The 15802-nt window shown below is 43.5% G+C and overlaps 2 long non-coding RNA genes across 2 annotated transcripts; both read right to left on the bottom strand.

The window, feature by feature from the left end:
• Positions 1–7524: 7524 nt before the first annotated feature.
• Positions 7525–9010, bottom strand: LOC140593516 (uncharacterized). The gene is made up of 3 exons (XR_011993916.1): positions 8739–9010; positions 8104–8215; positions 7525–7935 (listed from the first exon to the last, which is right to left on the bottom strand). It is a non-coding gene; the product is annotated as an uncharacterized lncRNA (long non-coding RNA).
• A 3912-nt stretch (positions 9011–12922) lies between these two features.
• On the bottom strand, positions 12923–13955 carry LOC140593515 (uncharacterized). The gene is made up of 3 exons (XR_011993915.1): positions 13735–13955; positions 13419–13530; positions 12923–13240 (listed from the first exon to the last, which is right to left on the bottom strand). It is a non-coding gene; the product is annotated as an uncharacterized lncRNA (long non-coding RNA).
• Positions 13956–15802: the final 1847 nt, after the last annotated feature.

Raw genomic sequence — 15802 nt, 5'->3', positions numbered from 1 at the left:
GGGAATGTGATGTAGTGTATTAATGAGTGCCCTTCTAGTGGAGTGAATTTAATGTAGTGTATTAATGAGCGCCCTTCTAGTGGAGGGACTGTGATGTAGTGTATTAATGAGTGCCCTTCTACTGGAGAGAATGTGATGTAGTGTATTAATGAGTACCCTTCTAGTGGAGGAATGTGATGTAGTGTATTAATGAGTGCCCTTCTACTGGAGAGAATGTGATGTAGTGTATTAATGAGTACCCTTCTAGTGGAGGAATGTGATGTAGTGTATTAATGAGTGCCCTTCTACTGGAGAGAATGTGATGTAGTGTATTAATGAGTACCCTTCTAGTGGAGGGAATGTGATGTAGTGTCGTAATGAGTACCCTTCTAGTGGAGGGAATGTGATGTAGTGTATTAATGAGTAGCCTTCTAGTGGAGGAATGTGATGTATTGTATTAATGAGTGCCCTTCTAGTAGAGGGAATGAGATGAAGTGCCTGATGAAGAGAAAAATATGTCTGATGGTTGCCCTCGCAGTGAAGGAAATGAGAAATGGTACCCCACTGTGACATATAGTTTCCAGTAGAGGTGAGAAAAGTAAATTAAATAATGTACCCTCTAGGTGTTCCTATGTGTAAGAACATGAGGTATCTAGCTTGCTTCTGTAGTCGACAAAACACTAGTTGAATAATCTTAATCAGGGATGAACACTATTTTGTCAAACATTGTGTCCCATTCTACTAGAATTAGAATTTAGTGATTAATTGTCATTATAGACACACATTGCATAACAACGAAATTTAACCTGTATGTGACTTTGGGACATACTGTAGCAGGGGGCAGCTAATTCAGTGCCTGGGGGTGATACCTTGCTGGTCGGGGATTCGAACCTGCAAACTTTCAACTACAAGTGTGCTTCCCTAACCATTAAGCGACCACTGCCCATTGTGGGGGGAGGGGGGTGCACACACCGCACAATAAATGCTCTTTTTATTTTTCTATCCTTGCCCTTCAAACTGCTCCAGTCCGCCACTGCTTGTAAGCACCTAGACCAATCAGGGTCACAGGGGAGCACAGGGCACGTGGCTGTGGTACAGCCTGGATGGGATGGCAGTCCATCACATTATTATATACACAAGCGTTTAAATACCAAGTTTAAGAGATCAAAAACAATTGGCTTTGCATATTCAAACTAGCAAAATATACAAAAGTACTATCTCACTAAAACAATAAGTAATAGAATTATTAAAATAATTACAGGCATTTAAAACCACCGGATGCAAGTCGTTTTGGGCATATCTCTATTGCAGCTGTCCGTCACACATACTGTACATTACTGTGTGCATAATGTGTTACAAGTAACATACGGACAGGGGATCATTACATAGCTGCCATTGCTGCCCTGCACCAGTCAAGACGTAAGACTGCACTGATTCCCACTAATTGAAATGCATCTTTTAAACATGTATTGTATATTCTAGTGCTTATTTACAATTCCATAGTCCATAATTTTATTACCATTGCAATGTACAGTTTCAGATATGTTTGTTTGTTCCTTTGACCTTGAGGTTTTTGTTTCAGTAAAATATACTCTTTGACTAAAACTGGTTTTGTCTGTGTTATAACTAGACAGGATTAATGAGATTATGTTCATGAATAGACAGTAGTTGTAAAGACTACAGTGTTTGATTCTCTTACTCTGTACATAGAAAAGATGAGCAGAGGGACTTGTCTGTGTTGTATACTTGTGATTGGCATTTAGAATATTTTCTGTAATTTTATTAACTATTAGCTGATGAATTTAAACTAAGTAAAACATCCCCACCACCCTGGCCAGAAAAAGCAGCTGGAAGATGAATGGATGGAGGCCTACATATGGTATATGCAAGAAAGCAAGGGCCCCCTCTCCTGGTCATTCTTGGTATCAACCTGAAAGCAGTAGGTCAGTTATTTTGGCATATGAAAGATAGTGTTCAGCATGTGACATACACTATGCAGTGTTTCTCAAACCAGTCCTCGGGGAACCCCAGACAGTCTAGGTTTTTTTTCTCTCTCCCAATAACCTAAGAGCTGGGAGGAAGCAAAAACATGGACCGTCTAGGGGTCCCTGGGAACTGGTTTGAGAAGCACTACACCATAGGGCCTAAAGCCACTTCATCCAAGGGTGACCACCATGTGAAAGTGACAAGTGTCAGGAGAATTCAACACCTTAGACAACAAGGCTCTAGAATGACAACTGTGAAAAGCCTTCCTATCCTTAGTCATGTATTTGTTTATTTTTGTATAATATCATAACCATGGATTTCTTGTTAAAATTCATGAATCATTTTTACCCCAGAGTGTAGAACAGCTGTTCCTTCATTGAATTTGTTTGGCCCTGATGGTTATAACATGTTTCTTGCAGGACAGGGCGCCAACCCATCACAGGCTTCAAAAATAGCCAGTTACTATACAATTAACAATAGCAGAACATCTGTCTGTGCTTAAAAATTGATAGATGTGATTATGTATGTCTGTATGTAAGAACATGTGTATGTTTGGTGCTGTGAGAATTTCCCACTTTGTGGTCATGCCAAGCTACCTGTCTGTCATCTCTGACCTGATTCTCAGACCTTCTTCTGCTCTATTCACAAAGACTTTGGCCCTCGTGTTTGTCCTATAAGGTGTTGCATGTATTTTTCCTCTCTATATACACAGTGGCCATAACATTAAAATTACTGAGATACATGAAATACTGTGGGCAACTTTCAACTTCTTCCATGTCCCAGAGGGAATAACAAAACTAGTCAAAGCCGACTTCCAGGACCTACAGTTCTGTGTTACAAGACAGGACAGTACCATCGCCTGGCAGCAGCCTCTACTAGAGGGGCGGGCTGCACCATCTCTCCCCTGGACGTCACCATGGCAAAAGGAGCTCATTATTCAAAGGTCATGGTGGGTTGGTGGGGAATGACATGACAACAATCACAACAACAAAAGCATGCACCAAATGCCAGCTGGGTAAACTTCAGGAAAACATTGGTTGGGTGCGAATGGAGATCAAACCCAGCAAATCCTGCAGCATCTCCATTGTCACAGGTTGGCTCACCAACAAGAGGTCACAAGCTAATACCAACAATCATGGAGAAGCCCATCAAAAGCCTTGGCTGTTGGTACATCACAGACCTCAAAGACTCACAATATTTGGAACAAATCAGGCAGGACACAATCAGTGGCCTCAAGAAAATTGACAACACTGCTCTCCCTGGGAAGCTGAAGCTGTGGGGAGAAAGTATGGGTGAAGCCCTACGTGACACAGTCAGAACATGCAGAGTGTGGTGAGATTCAAACCCCCACCTTGGGGGTATGAGGTGACTGTGCAGCCCATACAGGAAATGTCTGAGTCTTTTTGATACTTACGCATAGCGAAGTCTTGTGCTACTTTACCATGCATAGATCTGACGACCGGTGTGTGTGACTGGGGGTCAGTGTGTGACAGTTTACATGTATCTACAGTATGTGTGTTTGTTCTTACCATGTGGAGTACCTCTGTTCAAGAGTTAGTCAACACCTGCACTTCTTGTGAAGGTTCAGAGTCAATGCAGTGGACAAAAATATTGTGTCGTTATTTTACAGAGCAGCCATTGAAGTGCTTATTTTCTATGCCATTACAACATGGGATGGAAATTTGACTGTTAAATTTAGATCACGACTCCAAAACTTGATCAGAAAAGCGGCTAAAATAATCAAAGTAATGCCCCCATCCTCTCTACAAGAGATCTTGGATGTAGGATCACACATGCACATATCACAGAGCTTAAATTCCAGGTGGCCTGAGACAAGGCCTAGCCTGGTACAAGAGGTACACATTGGCCTAGGCACCAAAGGGGGGTTAGTGACCCCCCCCACACACACACACACACACACACGCACACACACACACACAGATAACAAGGGAGGCCAGCACTCCAACTTTTATTGCCAAAGATTTAGGGACCTACAGACAGCAGAGTGGACCTCAAGGACAGGGGTCCCTCGACTTGGCACACAACCCCCTCCCCATCCATCCTGCCTTACATACCATGGACTCACCCAACACCCTAAAGGAAGTTTGTATGTGTCCTTAAACAATCTTGATTCCAAATCTGGTCAGTGGTTACCAAAAAAGTGTATGTATCAAAAGTTACACCAGCTTAATGAAAATCATCAGTAAAGGGGAATCAGTCTGGTCATAAATCCCAAAAGGCCTGCCTCAGACCCCCTCTGAAAGCCCGCCAAATGGATGGTCAGCCATTGGTCCAGGAGTCGAATTCCTGGTCATCCCTATTCATGAACTTTAGACTATAAAACCTGGCACCTCAGAACAAAGCCAGGGGAGGAGCAGAAAGACCATCAGCCCTAAGAGAGGCAGAGAACATCAGCCCAGGAGAAGAGAAGCCCACAAGAAACCCTCCAGGTAAGGCCCAGCTGGACAGAGAACTGGAACCAAGACAAAGCTTCACAAGGAGAGAGAATCCAAAGGGGCTCCACTCCAATAACTGCTCCGATGCCACGCCTTCCTGAGTGCCATCATCCCATCAGCTCATCAGCCTCTGCAACCAACTGCCAAGACTCCCCCCCCCCCCCCCACTCTGCAACCAAGTAAACCAACTTCCTCTTATTCTAACATCCTAAGCTGTTCTGTTAACCTGCTATATGACTTTAGGGTCGTGTTTCCACAAACTGTGCTTGCTTTGCAGAACAGTATTTCCCTTTTAAGGTTACTCATTTAAATCGGGTCACTGCATTTCCATAATTACATTGCTTGTTTCTATTCCGTTATTTCATGTTTGTTGTTTGTGTTAAGTGTAATGTTAGTCTTATGTTAGTTGTAGTGTTAGGAATAAATGCATGTCTTTTACACAACTTCAGACTGCTCACAATAGTCCCTGCCTCTGTGCGGTCTTGCTACACGCTCTGAAACCTCAAACTCGCCTGAAATATCTCTCTCATCGGCCGTGAGTCGAACTTCGCTACCAATCGTTTACATTACCTGGTGATGCAGCTCGCTGGACGAGCCTTCTAACCCAGGTTACTAAGCGATACTGGTAATTAGTGAATCCCATTTAAGTCTCACATTAACAGACTCACGTGGATACTGCAATTGAGTTTGGAGGAGCCGACCATTCGGCATAACAATTGGTTAATAATCAGCATTAAATAATAATTAATTACAATTTTATTAATTTCAAAACATATTGGTGGAGATATTAATAATTCATCCATGGAGGAGGAGGAGACAGGGCCTTAAAATAATCAGTGATACTGTTGTCATTGTTCATAAGGAGTATAAGCTGATGCTTTCAGGCAGGAGATGCAGGTTACCAACCTGTAAGTTGAACAGGTACAAACCTTTATTAGTTCTACTATCAATTTGTCAGGGTCAGCACCTGTCCTCCTCAACCTTTCATGTCTGCCCCCATTTGGCCAGCAGGTGTCACTGGCCATCCTGTCCTCCCTGTGTCCTACAAGCCCTTAGTGTTTTCCCAGCCCCCTCAGACTGCTGTGTAACTCTATGGGCTGAGTGCATGGCTACAAACCCTTTGGTCATGGACCAGCTTCCTACTTATTTGTAATTATTGGATTTTGTTCCCTGTGTTTATTTTATATTTCAGTTTTCTTGGTCCTAGTTTTTGGTTTGTATTCTGTTTGTGGTTTTACTAGGTCTCTGTGTTTGTGATTATATATTACTTGTCTTTGTTATATTCTTCTGTTTCATAGCTTCCCTGTTGGTCTCTTGGTTCCTTGATTAAGTTTATTTGACCCCCCTGTTTCCCTGTCCATCATGATTATTCTACCTGATTGCTCCTTGTCCTGCACCCTCCCTGATTGGTTAAATGTTCCATGTCTCACTCCTCCTGCTTCATTGCCTGGTTTGGTTTGTGTATTTATGTTCCTTAGTTGGTCATTGTGTTAGAATGTTCATGTTCCTGTGTGCTATGTTTGTTACGCTGGCAAATACCTGGCAGACACAGATATCACCTTACGAATGCGCTTCTTAATATAAATACATGTATTACCTGCTGCTGGGTTTGTCTGAGAAAGCAGCTGCTCCTTCTGTTATGAGCATGATGAGTTTGATGATGAAAGAAGCATCAATGTAGTGAACACTGGCGATGTTTGTTTGATTTTGCTTGTTTTTAGTGTTGTGCTTCTGTGTGTTCTGAATCTCCTTTGGGTCTGTGTGTGATTATACTATTTCCAGTCCCTACGTGTCCTCCTAGATGTCTTTTGGTGTTAGATTTGCTTCATATTAGTTATACTTTAGTTAGTCCTGTTTTTTTTTTTTTTTTAAATCTGCTCATTTTTGATCCCTCATGTTGCCTGTTAAGGATCAGCCCAGAGGCATCCCACCTGCATCACTGCGGTCACGCCCCCTGGGGAATCCCTGTCATTCGTTTATGCCTGACTGGGAGAACCCGACCTCCATGATTGTCCAGGCAGCTCTGCTTTGGAGCCACACCCTTCCCAGCTGCTCCTTCTCTCCCTCCGAGTCAGACACCTATATGGGGAGGTCAGGCTCACCTGCCTGTAGCGAGATCTTCATGGTGTTGCATGAGTTTGAGCATTTTCTTCCAAGTTTACCCTTCTGTGTACCAACATCTGCTTTGTTTCTTAGACCCCGATACCTGCCTAGCCTGTCAAAGCCTGAAGCCGTTTGCACGACCCTTGCCCGTCGACAGGATTCCAATCTTCGCCTCCCCCCATCTACGACCGAAGCTGACCCATGCCCAGTTACCCGACCCGATTCATCGCCTTTGTTCTCTGCCGCCTGACCCCAATTGCCCGACTGCTACACCTGCCTCCACAACTCCACCTCAGCTACTTGTCGGCAGGCTTCACAACCACGGTTTGTCCCATCTGGGTGATTTCGTCGCTGTTTTGCCATCTTGGATAAAGATCATCTCTCATACTGATCTATGTCAGTTTCTATTTTTGTTACTTCCTGTCTGTACCTTTGTTTTCCACTTACCCTTTTATATATTTGTTATTAATAAAACCCCTTTGTCTGAAGAGCCGTTACATGGATTGTCCTTTCTGCGTCATGAGCTGCTGTAACACCATTCGTCAAGACGTAAATAGCTGTGAACAAATTGGGTTAAGTGATTGTGCATATTTATATAAAAATACATCATGACACAGAGTACACTGAGCTCAGCTGTGTATAGGGCAGAGAGGCTGATCGAACTTGTTAGTCCAACGCATCCCACAGATGATTGATATACCCATGAGGCAACTGAAAACGGGATTCACCAACCAGGTGACCTATTCTACTGATCCTAGGTCCTGTTCCATTGCTTGTGTGTTCATTGTAGGCGCTTTTGACAGTGGCCTGGGGTTAGCATGGCTACTGTGATGGATTTATATGTCTATGCTTACATATATAGAGAATGCACATACTTATATTACTCATTCTTACATTGTATGTTTCTCTAATTGTACTGTACCTTTAAGATGCTCACCAGCCAGAAGAATATTGTTTTGTAAATGAAATGATATAAATGAAAAGCCTGAGTCAGCCACCATAACCTCTCAGTAGTATTTATTATGTAACAGGCATGCAAAACAGTACATGTGCAATTCAAACTACTGGTTAAATAAAACTTTAGATATTAAAATGTAAAAGGCAGTTAAAGTGTATATGATTTGGAAGATGACAGGAAATAAAGTTACAGAAGAATTGAACTACTGTTTTCAAAAATTATAATATATAGTTACTAAAGTACAAAAATGCAGCAAAAGTTTGATTTGGACGATGATAGGAAATAATGCTACAGGGGAATAAAAAGCGTAATTTCATAAAATTGTTCTTCATATTTTGTCAGGCAGGAAGGAGGCATTACTGAAAGAAGTTCTGGTCCAGCCTTTTCTTCACCCCCTGAACCCAGCGAGCTCCGGGATCGACACACACTTCATTGCCCTTTTTGGTGTGAAGTCTGAAAATGAAAAATAAAATGACATGGGTCTGCTGGTCACTTGTTAGAATCCTTCTCCATATACATCTTACCATAAACTACAAGTCAATTCTGTTATATTTTGCATGTGACAAACTTTAAATCACAAAATTTAGTTTCAAAGGATACATAAAAAGAGTAAATATTTACATAATTCCAGGTTTAGGGCAGTCCGTTCTTGTCTCTTCATATCTACTTATGAGCTCCATCCTCAGTCTTCCAGGAAAATATGGAAAACAACATTTTTCTGGTGTTTTGGCATCTGGATAGATATGAAGAACAGAAAATGTATATACAGTCTACATACAAAAAATATATACAGCCACTCTGAATATATACATGAAAAATGCAAAGTCAGAACTGGATTCATGTCACACAATTAGATCAGTAACCTTTGAATCATTAAAATCTCAAATACTGACCATCTGGCCATCACAATATGGATCAGTTAGTTTTAGTTGTTAAACTGTACCGTCAACACTGTTAGTCTTATTTTGAATGATGAAATCTGTATTATTTTAATATTATTTAGAAATATTCCTTACATCCCATCCTTTCACAAAGTAACTATTACATGAGTGTTCATTCCCATGTCAAGATATATATGCCCCCCCCCCCCCACTGGTAGGGCAAATTTGCTCCCCCCAGTGTTACACTCCTTCCTACACCACTGTTTACATCTTACAATTGAGTCTGAAACCTCATATTTCATATGAAAGACACTTGAAAATGCACAGAAGTACTGACAAAGTCCTGATAAAAGCTGTGAGATGCTGCAGACTTACTTTGAGCCAGAGTGGAGGACAGCAGCACTGTCACCAGGAGGAAGAAGGCAGAGATCTGATGGGGCTTCATGATTCCACTGGACGTTTGTGAAGATCAGCGTCGCTTCTACAGCTAAACTGAGACCAACAGAGTCGAACCACGTCCATTTATAGGGGCTGTGTGTCTGTAGGTGGCGGGGGGTGGATGAAAAATGAAAGAATAAACATTTAGAACTTAATGCACCTGAAATAGACTGACCACATATAAGACAGAGGAGCAGAATTTGCTGGGACTGACATCACATGCATTCTGAGCATGACCTATAAGGTATTTACACTGGCTGCAATGCATGTTTGCTATTGGTTGTTTGTCAAACCATATAGAGCCACCTGGCTGTGTGTGGTAAGTAACATTCTAACTAAGCTATAATTAGCAGAGTCCAAATGAATTTACTTCCTCTTAATTCTGGTTCAAACCATCCACAGTCATATTTTAATACTCTTCTGAGGGATCCCAGTCAGAATAATAGTGACTGATCAAATTTCTCTGTATACCAAAGAATATATCCTATATATCCAGCTATCCTACTTATAAGCAAACAATTTGCCCTTTGGAGCAAGAAAATGTGATGCAGTGTAATAATGAGCGTCCTTCTAGTGGGGGGAATGTGATGTAGTGTATTAATGAACGTCCTTCTAGTGGGGGGAATGTGATGTAGTGTATTAATGTGTTTGTTCCTTTGACCTTGAGGTTTTTGTTTCAGTAAAACATACTCTTTGACTAAAGCTGGTTTTATCTGTGTTATAACTAGACAGGATTAATGAGATTATGTTCATGAATAGACAGTAGTTGTAAATATTACAGCGTTTGACTCTCTTGCTCTGTACATGGAAAAGATGAACAGAGGGACTAGTCTGTGTTGTATACTTGTGATTGGCATTTAGAACATTTTCTGTACTTACATTAATTATTAGCTGATGAATTTAAACTAAGTAAAACATCCCCACCACCCTGGCCAGAAAAAGCAGCTGGAAGATGAATGGATGGAGGCCTACATATGGTATATGCAAGAAAGCAAGGGCCCCCTCTCCTGGTCATTCTTGGTATCAACCTGAAAGCAGTAGGTCAGTTATTTTGGCATGTGAAAGATAGTGTTCAGCATGTGACATACACTATGCAGTGTTTCTCAAACCAGTCCTCGGGGACCCCCAGACAATATAGTTTTTTTTCTCTCTCCCAATTCACTGAGACCTGGGAGGAAGCAAAAACATGGTCCGTCTAGGGGTCCCCAATGACTCGTTTGAGAAACACTACACTATAGGGCCATAAGAAATGGCAAATGCACCATAAATCTATTCTCTGCCAATACAGCTTGAGTAATATCAGGACATATTGCACATTAAAACTCCCACTGTACCTTCTTGACAGTTTCTGTTCCATCAATTGCCAGTAAACTAAGTTGTTTTATCTATTTGCTTGTTTTTGTCTAATATCCTGACCACTAATTTCTTGTTAAAACCATGAACCATTTTGCCCCAGAGTATAGAACAGCTGTTCCTTCATTGAATACGTTTGGCCCTGGAGGTATGAGGTGACTGGCAGCCCACACAGGAAACACTAGATGACATATAACAGAGTGTCAGGCCATGAAGAGTGAGAGAGCAAAATGAAACCATGGTTTGTCTTTTATTCCTGCATAATCACCCCATAACTGTCTTACACATCTTGGCAAAGTCTCACTAGTGAACATGCTGTTTGTTGTGTCAAACTGTAAAGTGCTGCAAAGGAATTCATCTTTACTGAGAATTCAGTTATATGTCAGTCTGTTACAAGTAACTGATTATAATACAAACTGCATAAAATTACAAATCGCCTTTTTGATATTGAAGCATGGTGATGTTAAGTTTGGTGTTACTCCACCACAAACAGAGCTGAATACCTCAGTGGGTGTGTGTGTCTGTATCTGAGTGACTCGTCCATCGGATTGCCAGACAGAGAAGCGTGATTCGTCACTCCAGAGAACACGTCTCCACTGCTCTAGAGTCCAGTGGCGGTGTGCTTTACACCACTGCATCCTACGTTTTGCATTGTACTTGGTGATGTAAGGCTTGGGTGCAGCTGCTTGGCCCTAGAAACCCATTTCATGAAGTTCTCTACGCACTGTTCTTGAGCTAATCTGAAGGCCACATGAAGTTTGGAGGCCTGTAGCTACTGACTCTGCAGACAGTTGGCAACTTCTACACACTGTGCACCTCAGCATGCACTGTCCCTGCTCTGTGATTTTACGTGACCTACAACTTTGTGGCTGAGTTGATGTTGCTTCCACATTGTTATATAACCACTAACAGTTGACCGCAGAATATTTACTGTAGTAGCGAGGAAATTTCACAAATAGACTTATTGCACAGGTGGCATCCTATCACAATATCACGCTTGAATTCACTGAGCTCCTGAGAGCAACTCAATCTTTCACAAATGTTTGTATAAGTAGTCTGCATGCGTAGGTGCTTGATTTTATACAACTGTGGCTATGGAAGTGATTGAAACACCTGAATTCAATGATTTGGTGGGGGTGTCCCAATACTTTTGGTAATATAGTGTAAGTACCAAGCAAATAATAATGATAGTAATAATAATAAGAGGAATGGATTACTTGACCACAAAAAAGAACATAAAATAACAACAACAATAATAAAGTAATAAGTAAATATATATATATATATATATATATATATATATATATATATATATATATATATATATATATATATATATATTCCTTTTAAGGGCTGTTCGGTCCCTGTATGACCGGTGTCAGAGCCTGGTCCGCATGGGTGGCAATAAGTCGGACTTGTTTCCAGTGAGGGTTGGACTGCATCAGGGCTGCCCTTTGTCACCGATTCTGTTCATAGTTTTTATGGACAGAATTTTTAGGCGCAGCCAGGGCATTGAGGGTGTCCGGTTTGGTGACCTCAAGATTAGGTCTCTGCTTTTTGCAGATGATGTGGTTCTGTTGGCCTCATCAGACCGTGACCTTCAGCTCTCACTGGGACGGTTCGCAGCCGAGTGTGAAGCAGCTGGGATGAGAATCAGCACCTCCAAATCCGAGACCATGGTCCTCAGCCGGAAAAGGGTAGAATGCTCTCTCCGGGTCGGGGATGGGGTTCTCCCCCAAGAGGAGGAGTTTAAGTATCTCGGGGTCTTGTTCACGAGTGAGGGAAGGATGAAGCGGGAGATCGACAGGCGCATCGGTGCGGGCGCTGCATCGGTCTGTCATGGTGAAGAAAGACCTGAGCCAAAACGCAAAGCTCTCGATTTACCAGTCGATCTACGTTCCTACCCTCACCTATGGTCATGAGCTGTGGGTAGTGACCGAAAGAACGAGATCGCGAATACAAGCGACCGAAATGGGTTTCCTCCACAGGGTGGCTGGGCTCTCCCTTAGAGATAGGGTGAGGAGCTCGGTCATTCAGGAGGGACTCAGAGTAGAGTCGCTGCTCCTCCTCATTGAGAGGAGTCAGATGAGGTGGCTCGGGCATCTGGTCAGGATGCCTCCTGGACGCCTCCCTGGTGAGGTGTTCCGGGCATGTCCCACTGGGAGGCCCCGGGGAAGACCCAGGACACGCTGGAGAGACTATGTCTCTATGGCCTGGAAACGCCTTGGGATTCCCCCAGAGGAGCTGGATGAAGTGGCCGGGGAGAGGGAAGTCTGGGTTTCCCTGCTGAGACTATATAGCACTTCTCTCGTGTCCCTCATCTTGCCCTAACCTGCCCTACCTTCTCAGCCCCAGTCCTTCCTCTCCCTGACTGCCTCGGACCTTCCCGATGTCTTTACCTTCTGTCTCTTGTGTTCCTGTAAGACTGACTTTCCTGGCTTACGACTTCTTCAGCTCCGTGACCCTGACCAACAAACAACAATTCCATAAACTCCCCTTCCACTGCATTGCATAATTCCATATGTGTTATTTTATAGTTTTTATGTCTTTATAATTATTCAAAAACATATAGAATTGTACAAATAAACCTTTCTATGGGTAGGTGTGTCCAAAATTTTGACTGGTACTGAACATAAATTAAAAATGCATATATTTATATTATTCATTCAACATGTTAGCTGTAACTGTCTTTTTCAGATGCCCACCAACCAAAGAACTGTTGTTTTGTAAATTAAACATTTTAAATGAAAAACCTGAGTCAGCCACCATTAACTTTCAATACACTTTAATCAGTTACATGCATGCAAAGCAATATACAGTAAGTGCAAATGAAATTTGACTACTGTTTTAAAAATATATAAGCTAAAGATATTGAAGTATAAAATGCAACAGAAGTTTAAATGATTTGAATGAGGACACAATGTTATATGTGAATTAAAGTAGAAGCTGAAATGCAATAAAATTCATTCTTCATGTTTTGCCAGGCGGACAGGAGGCGTTACTGTTGATCCAGGCTCTGCTTGACCTGCTTAACCCAGCGAGCGCTGGGATCGACACACAGTTCATTGCCGTTTTTGGTGTAAAGTCTGAAAATAGAAAGAAAAAAAAAACATGGTTCTACTTCTCAATAATTAGAATCTTTATTCATATGTATCGATCCCAGAACTAAAAATCATTTCTGTTATAGACATTTTGCACACAACAAACATTAAATCACAAAGCAGTAATAGGTCACAACAATACATGAAAAGAGTAAATATTTACATAATTCCATGTTTAGGGCAGTCTGCTCTGGTCTCTTCATATCCAGCTATCAGGTCCATCTTCAATCTTCCAGGAAAGTATGTAAAACAGCACTCACCTAGTCCACTGCCAGCTGGAGAGACATGAAGAACAGAAAATGTATAACAGGCTACATACAAAATATATACAGCCACTCTGAATACGTACATTAGAAATGCAGTGAAAAACTAGTCAGACCTGGACTCATGTCACAATTGGGTCCATAATCTTAATGAATCATTAAAATCTAAGATACCGACTAAGTCCTGATAAAAGCTGTGAGATGCTGCAGACTTACTGTGAGCCAGAGTGGAGGACAGCAGCACTGTCACCAGGAGGAAGAAGGCAGAGATCTGATGGGGCTTCATGATTCCACTGGACGTTTGTGAAGATCAGCGTCACTTCTGCAGCTAAACTGAGGCCAGCAGAGTCGAACCACGACCTCTTAGAGAGGTTGTGTGTCTTGAGGTGAAGGGGGTGGGGTGGATGAAAACTAAAAGAAAAAACATTTAGCATTTAATGCACCCAAAATAGTCTGACCACAAACAAGACCAGGGTGAATTTGCTGGGACTGAACACTTCCTTTAAGATACAGCAGATATTAACATTAGCTACAGTGCATGTTTGCTATTGGCTGTTTTTCAAACCACACAGAGCCACACTGAATGGATGTAGCCCTACATATGGTATATGTAAGAGAAGCAATGGCCCCCTCTCCTGGTAAGTCTTGGTATAAACACACAAGTGCCCTATGGCTGCTCAGATTATTTTTGCATATTAGATTAGATTAGATTAGATTAGACTTTATTAATCCCACAATGGGGAAATTCTTTGAGAAATACCCACCAACCAAAGAACTGTTGCATATGTGATTCTCTTTTCGCCTTATGAATATGGGGCTGGCGGGTATGCCGAACAGCGAGGCGTACGATGATGATGTAGTGATATATTTGGCTTCTTGGTCTGAACATGTGCAGTCACTCCATGCAGGGTTTAAACGATTGTTTGATGCTTCACTCACATTGAATTTGGCCAAGTGTGAGTTTGGTAAAGCTACGGTAAGTTACTGGGGAAAGAACCCTATGAAAAAGTATAATACCAAAGTCCCGTTTCCCTCGCCCGGACTAGGGTCACCGGGGCCCCACCCTGGAGCCAGGCCTGGGGGAGGGGCCCGTTGGCGAGCGCCTGGTGGCCGGGCCTTGGCCCGTGGGGCCCGGCCGGGCACAGCCCGAAAGAGGCACGCGGGACTGTCCCCAGGTGGGCCCACCACCCACAAGGGGAATGTCAGGGGTTCGGTGCAGTGTGGATCGGGTGGCGGCCAAGGGAGGCCCTGGCGGTCCGATCCCCGGCTGACAAAACTGGCTTTCGGGACATGGAATGTCACCTCTCTGGTGGGGAAGGAGCCTGAGCTTGTGCGGGAGGTTGAGAGGTATCGGCTAGATATAGTCGGGCTCACCTCAACGCATAGCTTGGGTTCTGGAACCAATCTCCTGGAGAGGGGCTGGACGCTCTTTTACTCTGGAGTTGCGGCAGGTGAGCGACGCCGGGCTGGGGTGGGGCTATTGGTGGCCCCACAGCTCGGTGCATTAACACCGGAGTTTACCCCGGTGAACGAGAGGGCTGTTTCCCTGCGCCTTCGGGTCGGGGATAGGTCTCTGACTGTCATCTGCGCTTATGCGCCGAATGTCAGTTCGGAGTACCCGGCCTTCTTGGATTCCCTTAGCAGTATGCTATTTGGTGTGCCGCGGGGGGATTCCATCGTTTTGCTGGGGGACTTCAACGCTCACGTGGGCAATGACAGTGTGACCTGGAAGGGGGTGATTGGGAGGAACGGCCTCCCTGATCTGAATCCGAGTGGTGTTCTGTTATTGGACTTCTGTGCAATGCATGGTTTGTCCATAACGAACACCATGTTCGAGCATAAGGGTGTCCATAAGTGGACATGGTACGAACAGGCCCGGGGCTACAGGTCAATGATCGATTTTATAATCGTATCAACTGATCTGCGGCCCTCCGTCTTGGACACTCGGGTAAAGAGAGGGGCAGAGCTGTCAACTGATCACCACCTGGTGATGAGTTGGCTCAGGTGGCGGGGGAGGAAGCCGGTCAGACCCGGTAGGCCCAAGCGCATAGTGAGGGTCTGCTGGGAACGTCTGGCAGAGGCTCCTGTTCGCTGGAGCTTTAACTCGTGCCTCCGGCAGAATTCCAACTGCATGCCGGGGGAGGTAGGGGACATTGAGTCCGAATGGACACTGTTCCGGACCTCCATTGTGGAAGCGGCCGTACGGAGCTGTGGCTGCAGGGTGGTCGGTGCCTGTCGTGGCGGTAACCCCCGTACCCGATGGTGGACACCAGAGGTGAGGGGG

The sequence above is a fragment of the Paramormyrops kingsleyae genome, chromosome 12 (genome assembly GCF_048594095.1).
Source record: "Paramormyrops kingsleyae isolate MSU_618 chromosome 12, PKINGS_0.4, whole genome shotgun sequence".
Lineage (NCBI taxonomy): Eukaryota > Metazoa > Chordata > Actinopteri > Osteoglossiformes > Mormyridae > Paramormyrops > Paramormyrops kingsleyae.
The sequence above is the reverse complement of the archived record's forward strand: the minus strand, read 5'-3'. Positions and strand labels throughout refer to the sequence as shown.